Source organism: Takifugu rubripes, chromosome 1, assembly GCF_901000725.2.
Source record: "Takifugu rubripes chromosome 1, fTakRub1.2, whole genome shotgun sequence".
Classification (NCBI taxonomy): domain Eukaryota; kingdom Metazoa; phylum Chordata; class Actinopteri; order Tetraodontiformes; family Tetraodontidae; genus Takifugu; species Takifugu rubripes.
The window spans coordinates 18,150,120-18,164,621 of record NC_042285.1 but is presented as its reverse complement, the minus strand read 5'-3'; the positions used below and the strand labels follow the sequence as shown (position 1 = coordinate 18,164,621).

The window sequence follows — 14,502 nt, the reverse complement described above, 5'->3', positions numbered from 1 at the left end:
AGTCTGTTGGCATCCTTAGCTTTAATGCCTGCACCCCAGCACACTACAGCATAGAAGATGGTGCTAGCCATGACAGACTGGTAGAACATGTGGAGCATCCTGCTGCAAACACTGAAGGACCTGAGTCTCCTGAGGAAGTAGAGTCTGCTCATGGCCTTCTTGTAGACAGCATTGGTGTTTGTGGACCACTCCAGTTTATTGTCCAGCTGGACACCCAGGAACCTGTAAGATGAGACTATTTCCACGTCCTTTCCACTAATGCAGACTGGAGAGGGTGGGGACTTGCTTTTTCTGAAATCCACCACCATCTCCTTCGTCTTGGTCACGTTGAGCTGCAGAAGGTTCTTCCTGCTCCACCTAACAAAACTCTCCACAAGGTCCCTGTATTCGTCCTCTTGTCCATTCTCCACACATCCGACTATGACTGTGTCATCCGAGTACTTCTGGAGGTGACATGTCTCAGAGTGGTACTGGAAGTCAGCTGTGTAGGTGGTGAACGGAAAGGGAGAGAGCACAGTTCCTTGGGGAGCTCCTGTGTTGCTCATCAGGGGGTCGGACACACAGCTCCGCAGTCTCACAAACTGTGGCCGACCTGTCAGGTAGTCCTCGATCCAAGAAACAAGGGGAGCATCCATCTGCATGTTCTCCCTCAGCAGTCTTGGCTGGATGGTGTTGAAGGCAGAAGAGAAGTCGAAGAACACGACCCACACTGTGGTGTTTAGTCTGTCCAAGGAGGAGTAAGCCCTCTGTAGCAGGTATATCACTGCGTCATCAACCCCCACCTTGGGCTGATAGGCAAACTGCAGAGGGTCACAGAACCCAGTAACAATGAAAGCAGAAGCATGTCCATATTCTCCTGCACTTGAAGCTCAGCAGAAACGGTTTTAGACCAGAGGTCTAAAACCGGCTGCTGAAGATTGTCATCCTTCTTCTTGACCTCTACAGTATTCATGCTGACCTCCAGTTCTCCTTGGAAATTCTTGCTCTTCGTTATTATGAAATCTTCCATGAGGCTTTCATGTTGCCATTGTGGCCTTTCAATCGTTTATCTGGTCCAGCTCATAGAGGCTTCCTTGTTGTTTTTCTGAGGTTTTTTCAGTTTAGGAAGGGCTGCACAAGAGTTAAAGTCCAGGGTTAGAGTCTCAGATTAGAGTCTCAGGTTAGAGTCTAGGGTTAGAGTACGGGGATAGAGTCTCGGATTAGAGTCTAGGGTTAGAGTCTAGGGTTAGAGTACGGGGATAGAGTCTCGGATTAGAGTCTGAGGTTAGAGTCTAGGGTTAGAGCCTAAGGTTAGAGTCTAAGGTTAGAGTATAGGGTTAGAGTCTCAGGTTAGAGTCTCGGATTAGAGTCTCAGATTAGAGTCTAAAGTTAGAGTCTCAGGTTAGAGTCTAGGGTTAGAGTCTAGGGTTAGAGTCTCGGATTAGAGTCTAAAGTTAGAGTCTCAGGTTAGAGTCTAGGGTTAGAGTCTAGGGTTAGAGTCTCAGATTAGAGTCTAAAGTTAGAGTCTCAGGTTAGAGTCTAGGGTTAGAGTCTAGGGTTAGAGTCTAGGGTTAGAGTCTCGGATTAGAGTCTAGGGGTTAGAGTCTAAGGTTAGAGTCTAGGGTTAGAGTCTCAGATTAGAGTCTAAGGTTAGAGTCTAGGGTTAGAGTCTCGGATTAGAGTCTAAGGTTAGAGTCTAAGGTTAGAGTCTAGGGTTAGAGTCTCGGATTAGAGTCTAAGGTTAGAGTCTAGGGTTAGAGTCTCGGATTAGAGTCTCAGGTTAGAGTCTAAGGTTAGAGTCTAAGGTTAGAGTCTAGGGTTAGAGTCTAGGGTTAGAGTCTAGGGTTAGAGTCTAGGCTTAGGGTTGGGGTAACGTTTTTCATGTCTGCTCTCATAATTCTGGTATTCTGTCCCATGTGTAACTGCTGCAGTTGTACACAACTTTGGTTAGGCAACAGTTTTGCCCCCCTTTAAACAAAAACATGCTAATGTGTGTAGACTATTTTTATTTACATTGACAGTTATTCGTGATGGTCTCTGTGAGCCCACCAGAGCTGAGCCCCTGAATTCCTTTCCCATTTTCCTCTGCTGCTCTGGCTTTAACAGACAGGACAGATTTACATGTTGCCAGCATTGCAAAGCAGGAGGCTTCACACAGGAGTGATTTAAACAGCCTGTAATGATTTAAGGCAGCAGAAACACAGCAGAGTGGGTATGAGGTATGACATGTGAGCTCTGACTGTTTCTGTCGCCAGATGACAAAAGGGAGGATTTGTGCCTCTGCAGAGGTTCAGATGATTCCATGTCAAATCCGGGGGTGTATATATTGTGTCCAGCCCTTTACAGGCAGCTCTTTGATGGATACGGTGAGGGCACATGACGTGCCAAGGATTTGTCATTCCCTTTGATGATGGCTGTGGCATTGTTTCCGTCTCAGCTCCGGGAGCCTCCGAGGACGTCTGGGGGAAGCCGGGCATGTGTTTGTTTGTCGGGATCCCATTTATAATGGATCCTTATTTCAAAACAAAAGGAAACCATCAAAGTGCTCATCTCCATTGTTGCATCGCAGTCAGCGCAGCATTTATGAATTATGCTGCGAGGGACAGAGTGAGTTTGAAATCAGGAAGAGAGAGGATTTACTGATACTGGATATGGTGGGATGTGGAGTAGCATCTATTTAGTGGATAGTTGGTTTATTAAAAACAAGGTCTGGTTTGTGTCCAAACACAGTTTATAGACAGGAAAAATGGTCTTTTGGTTGTTTTTTCCTGTAAATTTGTAAGATATATGTCGGTTATAATATGATTTATGTTTCCTCCAGTTTGCATTTGCATTCGGGGGAGGAGAATTCCTCTGAGAAGCTCCTGGGAAGGGTTGCATCAGCTGGCTTCTCTGGATAGAAGAGCTTTACGTGTCTCTGTGAGCTTGTTAAAAAGCAAAGAAGAATGTCAGGGAAGGAAACATGGATATACCGGTCTCTGGAGAGCGGCTCAGACTTTAAGAAAGAAAATCAGCACCATCGTTTTCCTCCCCCCAAATGGTTTTTGTTATAAATATATTTTATTAGATATGAAAGGTTCACTAAAAACCTCTGCCAGTGACCTGAAATGTCGTAACATTTTCCTGGAAAGTAAATCGGAAGTGAAATGAAAGTTTTTCTTGGACCCAGCTCTCACGCTGTTGTTCACCAACATTTGTGACTCCTGAATCGGTATTTAATCAAACATTATAACTCATTTTCTTCAAATGACCTTCCAATGTGCACATGAGGAAAACAACTGCCTTGTTGCACGTATAATGGAGATGATCTGGTTACAAAGCTCTGCTGGGGAAGCTTCTGTCCTGGCACTCACATGGACCTTTAATAGTATCTACTATAGTTTAGCTGATGGAAGAAACAACTTTTAAGGCCAATGCGACTCCCATCATCAGGCGCAAAAGGTGCTAAGGTGCCGCTAAGCTGTCGCACACGACACCAAAAGCAACATCTGGCACACCATTTTGTCAACTCATTACCTGCCAGTTGTTGTCCATTTTCAGAGTGGACAACAACTTTCAACTTAACCACTGGGGACATTTGGGCTCTGAAACAACAACCCATTTGTTCGACCCAATGAATGGACGCCGGCGAACGTACCAGCAGCGGATCTCTGGCTCCAGTAAACACCAGGACTATTTCCCCCATTAGTGTCTTCATTAATGAGTCACATGTACTCTTCATCCCCTACGTGGCCTGAGCTCCGACATCAGATGATTCCACCTGAACGTCTCTGGATCTCATTTCTCGGGATCGTCCAAACCCTGCACCAATGGGTGGATGGGAAATAAGAGCCAGCATCACGGCTGAGTGCAGATCCATCACGCTGTCAGCCGGTCCTCCTCACACGCTGACTCTGGCTCAGATGAGAGCTCGCAGGTCAAAGCAGCAGCGAACACATGCGAGTGATTTGTATGTAGTAAATAACAGGATGGTCGTGACATTCAGCTCAGCTGCTCTAGGCTTTGTTATTGGCCCTCCGGAGGTCACAGCTTCCAGCCATCACTATGGTGATCTGGTGGAGGGGCTGGATGAGGATCAGTATAGTTTACCATCAGGGGATTTATGCACCATAAAATGGGGCAGAGGCTGAATTCATATAAGTATATGAGTTGCTATTTAAACTAACTGGCTAAACGCCACTAATTCCAATGCAAACAAATTAAATTGGGTCAACAAAGTAGCTCCGCATCATTTCCTCTTATAATTACTGCGTATCTAAGATTAATGCTAATGATGTTAGCAGGCTGCATCTGTCATCTCAGCTTGAGTGAATCGATTCCCTCCCTGCGACTGTGGCGTTTGTTATGTTACTTTCTCAGCTACATCGCTCACTGCACACTGCACAGACTAACATCACAGAGTGCACGGTGGTTTCAGCAGACAAATAGAGCTCCTCTGTCATTTTAAACATGAGTAACAATGGAAGTAATTAGCAATTAGTTCAAAATACCTTTAACTTTGTCCCACAAACGTTTCCGGTCTGATTAATTTTTTCCTGTTAGACATGCAACGCAGTTATAAAGCCCTTGTCTTTGATATTTAAAAAGTTTTTTTTTTTTTTTTTTGAGATCCACTATTTTGATTAAGTCAGTCAATTTGTCAAAGGTAGACCTACTGAGGTTCTGTGAAGAAGGTTCTGGGGTAAGCCGGGAGTCACTGACTATCACTGAGTTCGTATGGATGAGGTTCTTAAAGCCTGAAGTGCTTCCAAGAAACAAAATCTCTCTCCTGCAGATTATGCAAATGAGTGTAGGTTGATTCCATTTTCGTTTTTATGTACTGAAACTTCGGAGTTCCAGGGCGACGTTAGAGTGGTTTGGTTGAGTTGCTCCTGTCACCCCGTGGCGTTGCACCACCAATTCTCGCCTGTCAGTGGAATTGTGCATGAACACTGTGCACATCACCACACACCCAAAGCTCCTGCTCATAAAAGCGGTTCTCACATCACAAGAACACCATCTATTCATCACTGCAGGTGCACGGATCAACTCATTCTCCTGCGCACAATAAAGCAAAACTTTAACCGGAGACCTTTTGCAGGGCTAAAAGTATAGGTGACCTTCTCTCTTCCAGCAGAGAGGTTGGGTTAAATGTTTGCGTTTTCTTTTCTCTTCCCTGTGAAATCCCCACAAAACGCTACAGAAAAAGAAGCGAGACGGTGCGATTTGTTCTGAATACGGAATGAAAACAGCTGAAGGTTAAATCGCTCATTAGCATGACTAGAAGGATCAACAATTGCACACTTGAGGATTTAATTAGGCGCTGAAGAGATTGATGGACTGGTGTTTTTACTGTAGATGAATGTGCAGGCCACATGATGTATATTAGCATTGCACCTTAAGTCTGGCGCTGCTTTTGAAAAAGAAACATAACAGAGATTAATGACAACCCTGCTCAGACAGTACATTAACAGCAGATAGATGAAGACAGGCCATTTTATCAGACATCTGTTCGTCCAAACTTCTCCCAGACACTTGGAAAGCAAAGCTTGCTCTCAGCACAAAATAAAGCCATGAACTGTTGCTAACACTGCGCAGTGACTCGCACTGGACTGTTATCCAAGAATACCACATAAAAACAAATCATTCTTCTACAGTTCTGCCGTCCCTGTGGCTTTGAGCCGGAGCTTCAGGGCTTATAAAGGGGATGCTAAATCCCTTTAAGAGTCTCTGTGGCCTCGGGGCTGAGGTAACAGTTAATTGTTTCAATTGTGTGCTGCAGATATTCGCAATGAGCTCATGAATCAAGCATGTGACTTATGCATCCACTCTTGCTCCTCGTGCAGCATGCCGTGATTTATGGCCGGACAGTGGCCTGCAGAGGTGTTGGATTCAATGAAATACAAGGGAGAACATCTGGAAATCCTATTAACCTTGAATCGCAGCGTGGGTTTGATAAGGGCTGATACACGTCATCCCTCTGGTCTGACATGCCGTTGCACACGGAGGACGTGTGAACCCAGCCGGTTCGTGTTGGAAGCAGATCAATATTAATAGTCCTGCTTAAAGCTCCAGGTGAGCACACAACACCCCCAAATGACTCTCTTCCGTGCGTCTTTAACGACTCCCAGATGTGCCTCGGCCTGTCTGACGTCGTTGGTGTGACGAGAAGAAGAGAAAGGCCGCGATGAGATGAGATGAGGTCCTCGTCCTGAAGTTGTGTGACACCAGTCACAGGAGTCTTTCTAGTCAAGGATAATCGGGTAAGAACGTGTCTGCGGGGAGCGTCTGAACAATGCCGCTCTGCCTCCGCTCATCTCAGAGCCATAATAAGAGCACCGGGAGGTGTGCTGAAACACCACCCGTATCACGGTTCATCCTCACCCCCGATGCAACAGTGACTAACACGCGGCCTGCTTTTCATTTAAGGGAATTACCTTTGGGAGGCCGGCAGACGTCTCCTGAGCCGCTCTGTGTGTGTTCTTCTCATCCCCGCAGAGATGTCTCATTAACACACAGCCCAGCGGGGCTGGTTTACCGTACAGCACCAACTTTGTCCTGCTGGAGCCTGCAGCGAGCTGATTGAAAAGAAGCTGAAAGTAATAATGACTCACACGCACTGCAGAGTCCCTGTGCACGTCTGCAGTCGTGGCACCACTCCACAGGTTCCTGCAGCCCCGCTGAACAAGCCAAATCTGAAGTTAAAGCCACTTAAGGCAGCTTGCAACGTTAACCTCTAAAGGGTTTAGACATTTTTTGTCAATATTAGTTTTCAGTATTAGTCTTATAACATGTTTTACAGCCCTTTTACAGCCTCTAATTATTCAAACTGCAGAGGGGGGGCTGCTTCCTCCAGAGCCCTCGTGAGCTCAGGCGTCGTCTCACCGGGGTGTGGCTCATATAATTTACATTTCGTTAAAGCGCGCTGTGAGACACCACATTGACTCCTCAGCAAACCTGGAGTTTCCATGATGCAAGCTCACGAGTGGGGGAGGGTAGGGGGTGGTCCTGTCTCCCGCCGGGAGCTGTCAGGAGCTGTCACAGGACAGGATCCAGAGCTGTGACCGGGAGAGGCCTGGGCCTGCCAGCTGTCACCTCTCTGACACTGGCTGAGACCATCCATCTGGTCTGGAGAGGCCCACCGTGGGTGGAGAGAGGAACCTGTCGGAGCTCCGAGCCTGCACGCACAGGAAGGCAGGAATGCGCACAGTCTGCAGTGGACACACTTCACCAGCACATTCTAAAGTGCACGGACATAAAAAGGCCTGCGCCCCTGCACGCGTCTGCAGCTCCAGGGCTGTTTCCAGCACTCACCGGCACAATCTGCAGCGCTGTCCGCATGAATCATTCCCCTGCAGACAGATCCAGGAAACAGAAGTGACACGCAGCCGTAAAGCTGCGCAGACACAAATAAACAAGTTGGCTGTAACACTCGTTTTCACACACACTGACTCTCTGTCTCTCACGTCCAGCTTTTAAAAAAAAAAAAAAAACTTTCCTTGTACACCTATGCATCATTAGGGAGTGCATAAAAAAGTCCTGCGCTGGCAGTAAAACTGGAATCGGTGGCAAGCTCCCGCTCAAACGTGGACACGGAGGGGTGGTGGATCTGTGGCCCCTTGTTAGTGTTCGGTGGGATTTTTACTGCTGTGACACCCATTTAGAGAAAAACAACAATGTTGGCGAACACGGGCCCGGCCTGGAGTGCGTCCACCCTGGCACTGCTGAAGTAACGGGGGCCAGCGGAGCTGCCAGACATATGGAGAGCATTTGGACACGTTCAGACTCCACGCCGACCACAACAGACCCAGACAGTGTTGTACAGCTTGTTTTTGGTAACATCTCGTTTTCATAAGAATCCTAAATAGCCACAACATTCTGGATCTCTTCTCCTAAAAGTAACATTCGTTCATCTGCTGCTCGTACATTTTCTTTCTCCCTGCAGGACTGAAATTCATTAGGACTTTATTGCCATTTGAGCACGCACTCTCGCGCTCATCGTTTTCAATTCACATAATAGAAGCTCAAAGTGGAATTTTCAGTCAGATTGGTTGAATGAGTGAGGAGCCAATTAAACCAGGCACAGTTTATATGTGGGTGACCTGGCAAAGCCGACTCTCTGCACAGTTAGTAACACAGACGTGAAGGATAATAAATGTGGCTGAAATCCCAGTCAGGGCGCTAAAACCCACAGATGAGGAGAGGTCGGTGCTGATGTGGCATGATGACAAAGCGACGAGCATTTTTCCCCTCTGGTGGTCCCCACATCCACTGACCCAAGGGTCAAAGAGAATGGATTCTTGTTTGGATTGGCTTTAATCTTCCATCAGGCAACACGAGGCGGGCGCGATGCTGGGAGTGTTTTCCATCATGCCAAAAAGGCGTAAGCGCACGGGCCGTGTGCTGCACAGCGACTCCCCGTTGATGTAAAAGGGACCCGATCTGGGCGGGTTGACTGCTGAGAAACACCTTTGCACAAACAGGACAACAGTAAACCAAAGGGATTGCGTGTTTTCCAGCGTTAATGGTCCCGTGGAAAAGCGTGACGAATGGAACGTTAAGACGGCACCGCTGGAGGAATGTTCACCGATTGTGTGTATCTCTGATAAACAGCCTCGTGTGGTTGTTTCGGAGAAGAGCGTGAGACCAGATGATGAATAATGAATGCAAATCAAAGATCCAACTGTGCCCTCCATCAAAGGTATTTGCTTCAAAGGACAGCATGCTCGGCAGGACTTTTATTCACTTTAAATGATTTATCGTCTCAACAAAAACAACAGAGGAATTCCGCGGCCTCACTGCACAACATATGTGACAAAATGATGCACGCACAGCTCAAAGCACGGAGAGAGGCTCCGCACACCGCTAATGGACTGTGATGAATTCATCAAGTGGGGGTTAAATCAGAGGTCACGACCTTGTTGCACAAAGCCCCCGTTTGACATTTTCTGTTGAACAAGTCCGTCACAATCAGCGTTCAGACATTTGCCTCATAATCACCTGGAATATTTTTATACTTTTGTGGTTGTGTTCGCAGTTTTGCACAACTCAGGATCACACCTTGATCCCAGATGGTTTAAACACACACACACACACACACACACACACACACACACAGAAAATAAAATGTATGTGTCCCGAGTTCACCATAAGAAAAGTCAACAGGAAGACTCAACATAATATTACTAATCAGTATTATGAGTCAAAAATAATTCAGCCATTTACATTAAAAACTTGTTGTAGTCCAACCTAAATAATCCCCTACCAGCCACCTTGATGCACGTCCTTCAGTAGATGCATGCTAAATCCCACTGTGCCCAAATTTGAAGGTTATTCTGGGTAAACCGGCAATGTCCTTTAATTATATGGGGAAAAGTGTCCACGGTGTATTTACCATCCCGTTTCTACATTAGCCTTTAGCTTTAGGGAGATTTACTGCAACATTTGAAGGTCTGACAAAGACTTTGAAGGTGTGCCCTTGTTTACTACACCTGGACAAGGATCGTTCAAAGGTTTCTGCTCGGGATCGAGATGAAACACTTTATACCTGAAGTATAACAAAGCAGTTGTCTCCTGCTATCCAGGACTGAACTCTCACAGCTCGGTGTGCTTCCTAACCTCGTTGATCTCAGTTTCAGTGCCACAAGTGTTTACACAAGTCAGACCAGTCTGTGTACGTGCACCACAAAGATAACTGCCCCAGATGCCACTGGAGCATAATGAAAACAGGCAAATACTCTGAATTCTTCCTGGCCATAGTGGAGAAATAATATTTACTTGCTGAATTTACAATGGCTCTTTCAGGAAAGACACTGTCAAGCCAAACTATTGTGCAACAGGAAAAGTGTGTGGACACGAGGACGTGGCCAAACTCCTAACTTGACTACAGGGAACGCAGAAGCATCTGAGGCTGTGATTAACTTTTTGATCTTGAATCCAAATGAGACTCAAACATGGCTGCCGGTGCACACACCTTGGCTCAGCCCTGGAGGTCCCGGGGAGCAGCGTTTATTTTGTGGTCACGTAATTTGAAGATGGTGCACTTAACACTCGGAGTGGATGCCATCCTCTAATTAAGTTCCCATTAGCGGTGTTATGACAACATGACAGTCGTGTAAATCTCGTCTGAACGGGCTGTTTCTGCTTCTGAGGGAACGGTGAAACTACTTTCTTTGAGTTTATCTGTCCCATTGCAGCCTTTAGTTTCACCATGACGAGCTGTTTCCACCATGTTCACACAGCTACATGGATAATAGCTTAAAAAATGACCTGGAAGTAAAGACACGGCTATAAAAATCACCACCCGAGTGGGAACCTGGTTTAATATTCAGCGGTAGAGCAATTCAGCGATAAACAATGCTGCACGGTGAATCATAAAAGTGGGATCCAAAGACAGCCCAGGTCTAATGTGAGGACAGGAAGTGGATGTTATTCCTTTATAATGGCTCAGCCATGGCAGGCGCCCAGGATGTGCTACCGCAGTAGTGTGTGACCCAGAGACAGCCGGGGGGGCTTTCATTGAGCTAATATTAATTGATTTGTCCTGACCTACCCAGACCTGGCCTCCTCCAGCCTGGCTCCTTCGTTGGACCGGTGCCAAGCTCCGTCCCAACCCGGACGGAAATAAACGACAGTCTGTGGGGCTGTAGCCTCTAAAGCCAGACAATATTGTTCGATTTCACGTCATCCCTCCAGGAGGCAATTTAAACAACCAGCATGCTAATCGAGTCCCTACAAAAGCCCCCCCCCCCCATCCTTTCTGCTCCCTTTACAAGAGGCCAGAGAGAACCTGAAGAATTAAAGTGTTCTGCTGGAACAGCCTGAAGAATGTGGCGAGATTCCCCGCTGCCTCCAACACATCACCACAGTCTCAAGGGAAACCAGATTGTGACCCTGGTCTCAGGAGGGTCTGCCCTGATCCCCACAAATAATTCAATACTCTAATATCCCCTCAGTATTGGTTGCGGCCGCAGTAATACGATAGTGTTCATTCTCTGCTCGTGCCCTGAACCCACAGGTCAGACTGTAGCAGATCACAGGCTTCACTGTGACTCAGAGGTTAAACTAATCATGCATGACCCTCACGCATGGCCCGACCAGAAAGCCAACACCTGACTCTCGTCCACCAGAGGGGGAACGCGATTTTCTTTTTGTCTCAGAAGTTGCGTCATTCATGTAGGTTTGCCTTCTGATCCGCCGAGGCAACCATTTGGCCTCCCACTCCAGTTCCCTCATGTACATCGAAAAATGGGATGTTACAGCTTCATGCTGCATATGAAGTCTCTCAGAATCTCACATTCCTACATATCAGCTTTATACAAATCCTCAACAACACCACAGGCTGTCCCATATGTGAATATGGATTAATGTAAACGTTTAAGAAAATGTCCTGCACAATCCAGTTGTTTACAAGAGCTAATAAACACTGCCCCCTACTGTCGAAAAGGAATATTTACAGTCATTTACCGACGCAAATTCACGTCAACAGTTTTGCCTTTTAAAGTTTTTTTTATTATCGAAATTATTGTAAACTAACGGATACAAAGTTAAAATCAATAAACAGTGAAGAAAAAAACAACTTAAAAACAGTCACATAATATTACATTAGTAATAACCAATAACAATGAAATATAAAAGCCTGCATCTTAAATGTGGAAGACTTGGAACTGTTGAAACGCCTCAATCTCTCATGAGATTTGATGCTTCTTTAGATTTAACTCGGATATTTTCAATTCAGTTCACAACTTAACATGAACCCAACAAAACAGAAACAGAACAGTAGACCCCCCGACCCAAAAAAACAGACTTTTAGTGGAAAGAGTTTAAATTATAGAGCTGTAAATATTGACATAGCCAGATATGAAATGAAGAAAAAGAAGAAAAAAAGGAAGAGGAAATGACAACAAATAATGGCAGGAATTTACAATACTATGTTATTTGCTTCCATATCCTCAACAAATGTTAAGAAAGGCTGCCAAATATTATAAACTTTCCTAGTAGAACCCCTGATTGTATATCTGATCTTCCCCAACTTGATAAGGCACATTATTTCCCTAATCCCGTGACTGTATGCTGGAGGTGTTGGGTCCTTCCATTTCAATAATATCAGCCTCCCAGTTAATAGAGAACAGAAAGTACCGGGAAGCGTAGTTTTTCCCTTTATCTCAGGTCGGGAGCCCGTCTGTGCTACACCGAAAAGTGCAATGAATGGAGACAGCACCAGTTCTGTCCCAAAAATCTTAGAAAATGTATCAAAAATGGATTACCAAAAAGTGTAAAGCTTTGGACTGTGCAAAACGTGTGCAAGAGAGTTCATTTAAATCTGTCTGCCACTTATTCTTCTGGAAGTATAAAGGGATCAAGTTGTGAAAATACAATGTTTCATATACCATCCTAATAGCTTGTTGTGACCTGGGAATATGATATTTTTGTACCAACTGTTCAAAGGAGGCAAAAATTGCCATCAACATACAGATCAGACAGTGAAGCTGTACCTCTTCTGGAGCAGCCATCAAAGAGCTCATCTATTAATGACGGGGTAAACATATGGTTTTCCACAATTGGTGTAGACTGAGATACATCTGTAAGCGAGGAGGATCTTCTAAACTGGATCCAGATCTTAACAGAGTGCAGAACAACAGGGTTAGAAGTAAAGTTAGAAAAAGGCTACGTGGATGGTAACTTGAAACACAGTAGGGCTTTTAAAGAGATGGAAATTACAGATGTCCTCTCAAGATTCAACCATTCATGTTGTCGTCATCGTTGGCCACCCAATATAACTTTATATAACATTATAATATTCACAGCCCAATAATAATACAAGAAATTAGGGAGTGCCATCCCTCCCATTGAACAAGGTCTCTGGAATAGACTTTATTTAATTCGGAAAACTTTTTTGTTCCAAATGAAAGTTGATATCTGATTATTTAATTTGGTAAAGAAAGATTTAGTTAAAAAGGCCATAAGGCACGTAAATGTATATAAAAACAGGCAGCATGTTCATCTTTACTGTATTAATTAGATAGAGAGGCAGGAGATCTCATCGTTCAATGTCCTGATTAAGACTCACTAAGAGGGAATTAGCAGCATAGAGGTCTTTCGTGAGGTCTTTTGTTCATCCGTGACCCATATGACGAGGTATTTCAATTTTTTGGGACAAATTTTAAAGGGAAGTGAATTTAAGGATATCTTGTAGTTGCTAGTGTCAACAGGCAGCAGCTCACTTCTCTGAATATTTAGCTTGTAGCTGGATAGTTTACCAAATTCTGGGTGTGAAATATACAGGAGCATATTATCCACATAAAGCGAGACTTTAAGCTCCTCCCCTGATCGCTGGATTCCTTTGACGTCAGTTTTTTGCCTCAGTCCTAGAACTAAAGGTTCCATTGCAATCGCAAAAAGGAATGGTGACGGGGGAAAATCCCTGTCTTTATAGATATACTGTATATATGTCTTATTTTATTTATCTTATTCTAATGTTGTCTTTTTTATGTTGAATGTCGCAGCGTCACACCAGGACAAATTCCTAGCTTGTGTAATACTGTGTATTACATGAACAATGGCAATAAACCTGATTCTGATTCTGATTGTGCCATGTTGAAGCTCAAAGAGAGAGGGTAAATTAATATAAGTATGAACAGCAGCCTTTGGAGATGTATATAATAATCTAATCCATGATATGAACGTACGGCCAAATCCAAACTTTTCCAATGTGCTGAAGAGATAGTTCCACTCAAACGCCTTTTCAGCGTCAAGTGAGAGCACTATCTCAGGCACATCTGGTGGAGACAGGCTAGGTCCACTTGCCACGTTGAATAGATCTGATTGCAGATATTATCTCCAGGGCCAGAAACTCCTCTCTAACTCATCGGCTAATCCTCGGTTCACAGATGGACCATGTCGGGATCCAAAAAATCTTTGATTGCAGAGGGCTTTGTTGACAATTCTGATGTATATAATGATCGATAGAAATTTTTAAAACAAGAGTCAATCTTAACTCTATCTTCAAACCTTGTTCATCATTGATCGCTGACATAGTCTGATTGGCGGTTCTTTGTCGTAACTAATGGACAAGAATTCGTCCAATTTTTCCCCATGTTCATATCATCCATGTTGAAATCCACAGCATTCATCCTCTGGTTCTGACTGGGATGGCTCATGAAACACCACCAGTATGACTTGATGTCGAGTTTATCTTAATGTCTGATGTATCAGCTTCTGTAGAACTGTTGTCAACTGATTTATCAGCTTCTCCAGAACTGTTGTCAACTGATTGATCAGCTTCTCCAGAACTGTTGTCAACTGATTTATCAGCTTCTCCAGAACTGTTGTCAACTGATTGATCAGCTTCTGTAGAACTTGAGTCCGGTTCTTTGATGACCTGAGCTGAGCCGACTTCTCTGTCTTCACCAGCTGAATGAATAAACTGCTCTTTGTTTTCCTTCTCTGATGCTGAAAGAAACAGAAATATGATGCAACTCATAATTCTCAAAAGAATCAAGATATTTTAAATCATTCAACAAATAGGGTCCAAAATCCTAAAAA

The 14,502-nt window shown here is 44.7% G+C and overlaps 1 protein-coding gene across 9 annotated transcripts in view; it reads right to left on the bottom strand.

Annotated features, from left to right (window-relative positions):
* Positions 1-14,502, bottom strand: part of LOC105418387 (ABC transporter F family member 4-like) — a 239,284-nt gene that overhangs the window by 203,654 nt on the left and 21,128 nt on the right. The gene's annotated exons all lie outside the window — the stretch shown is intronic.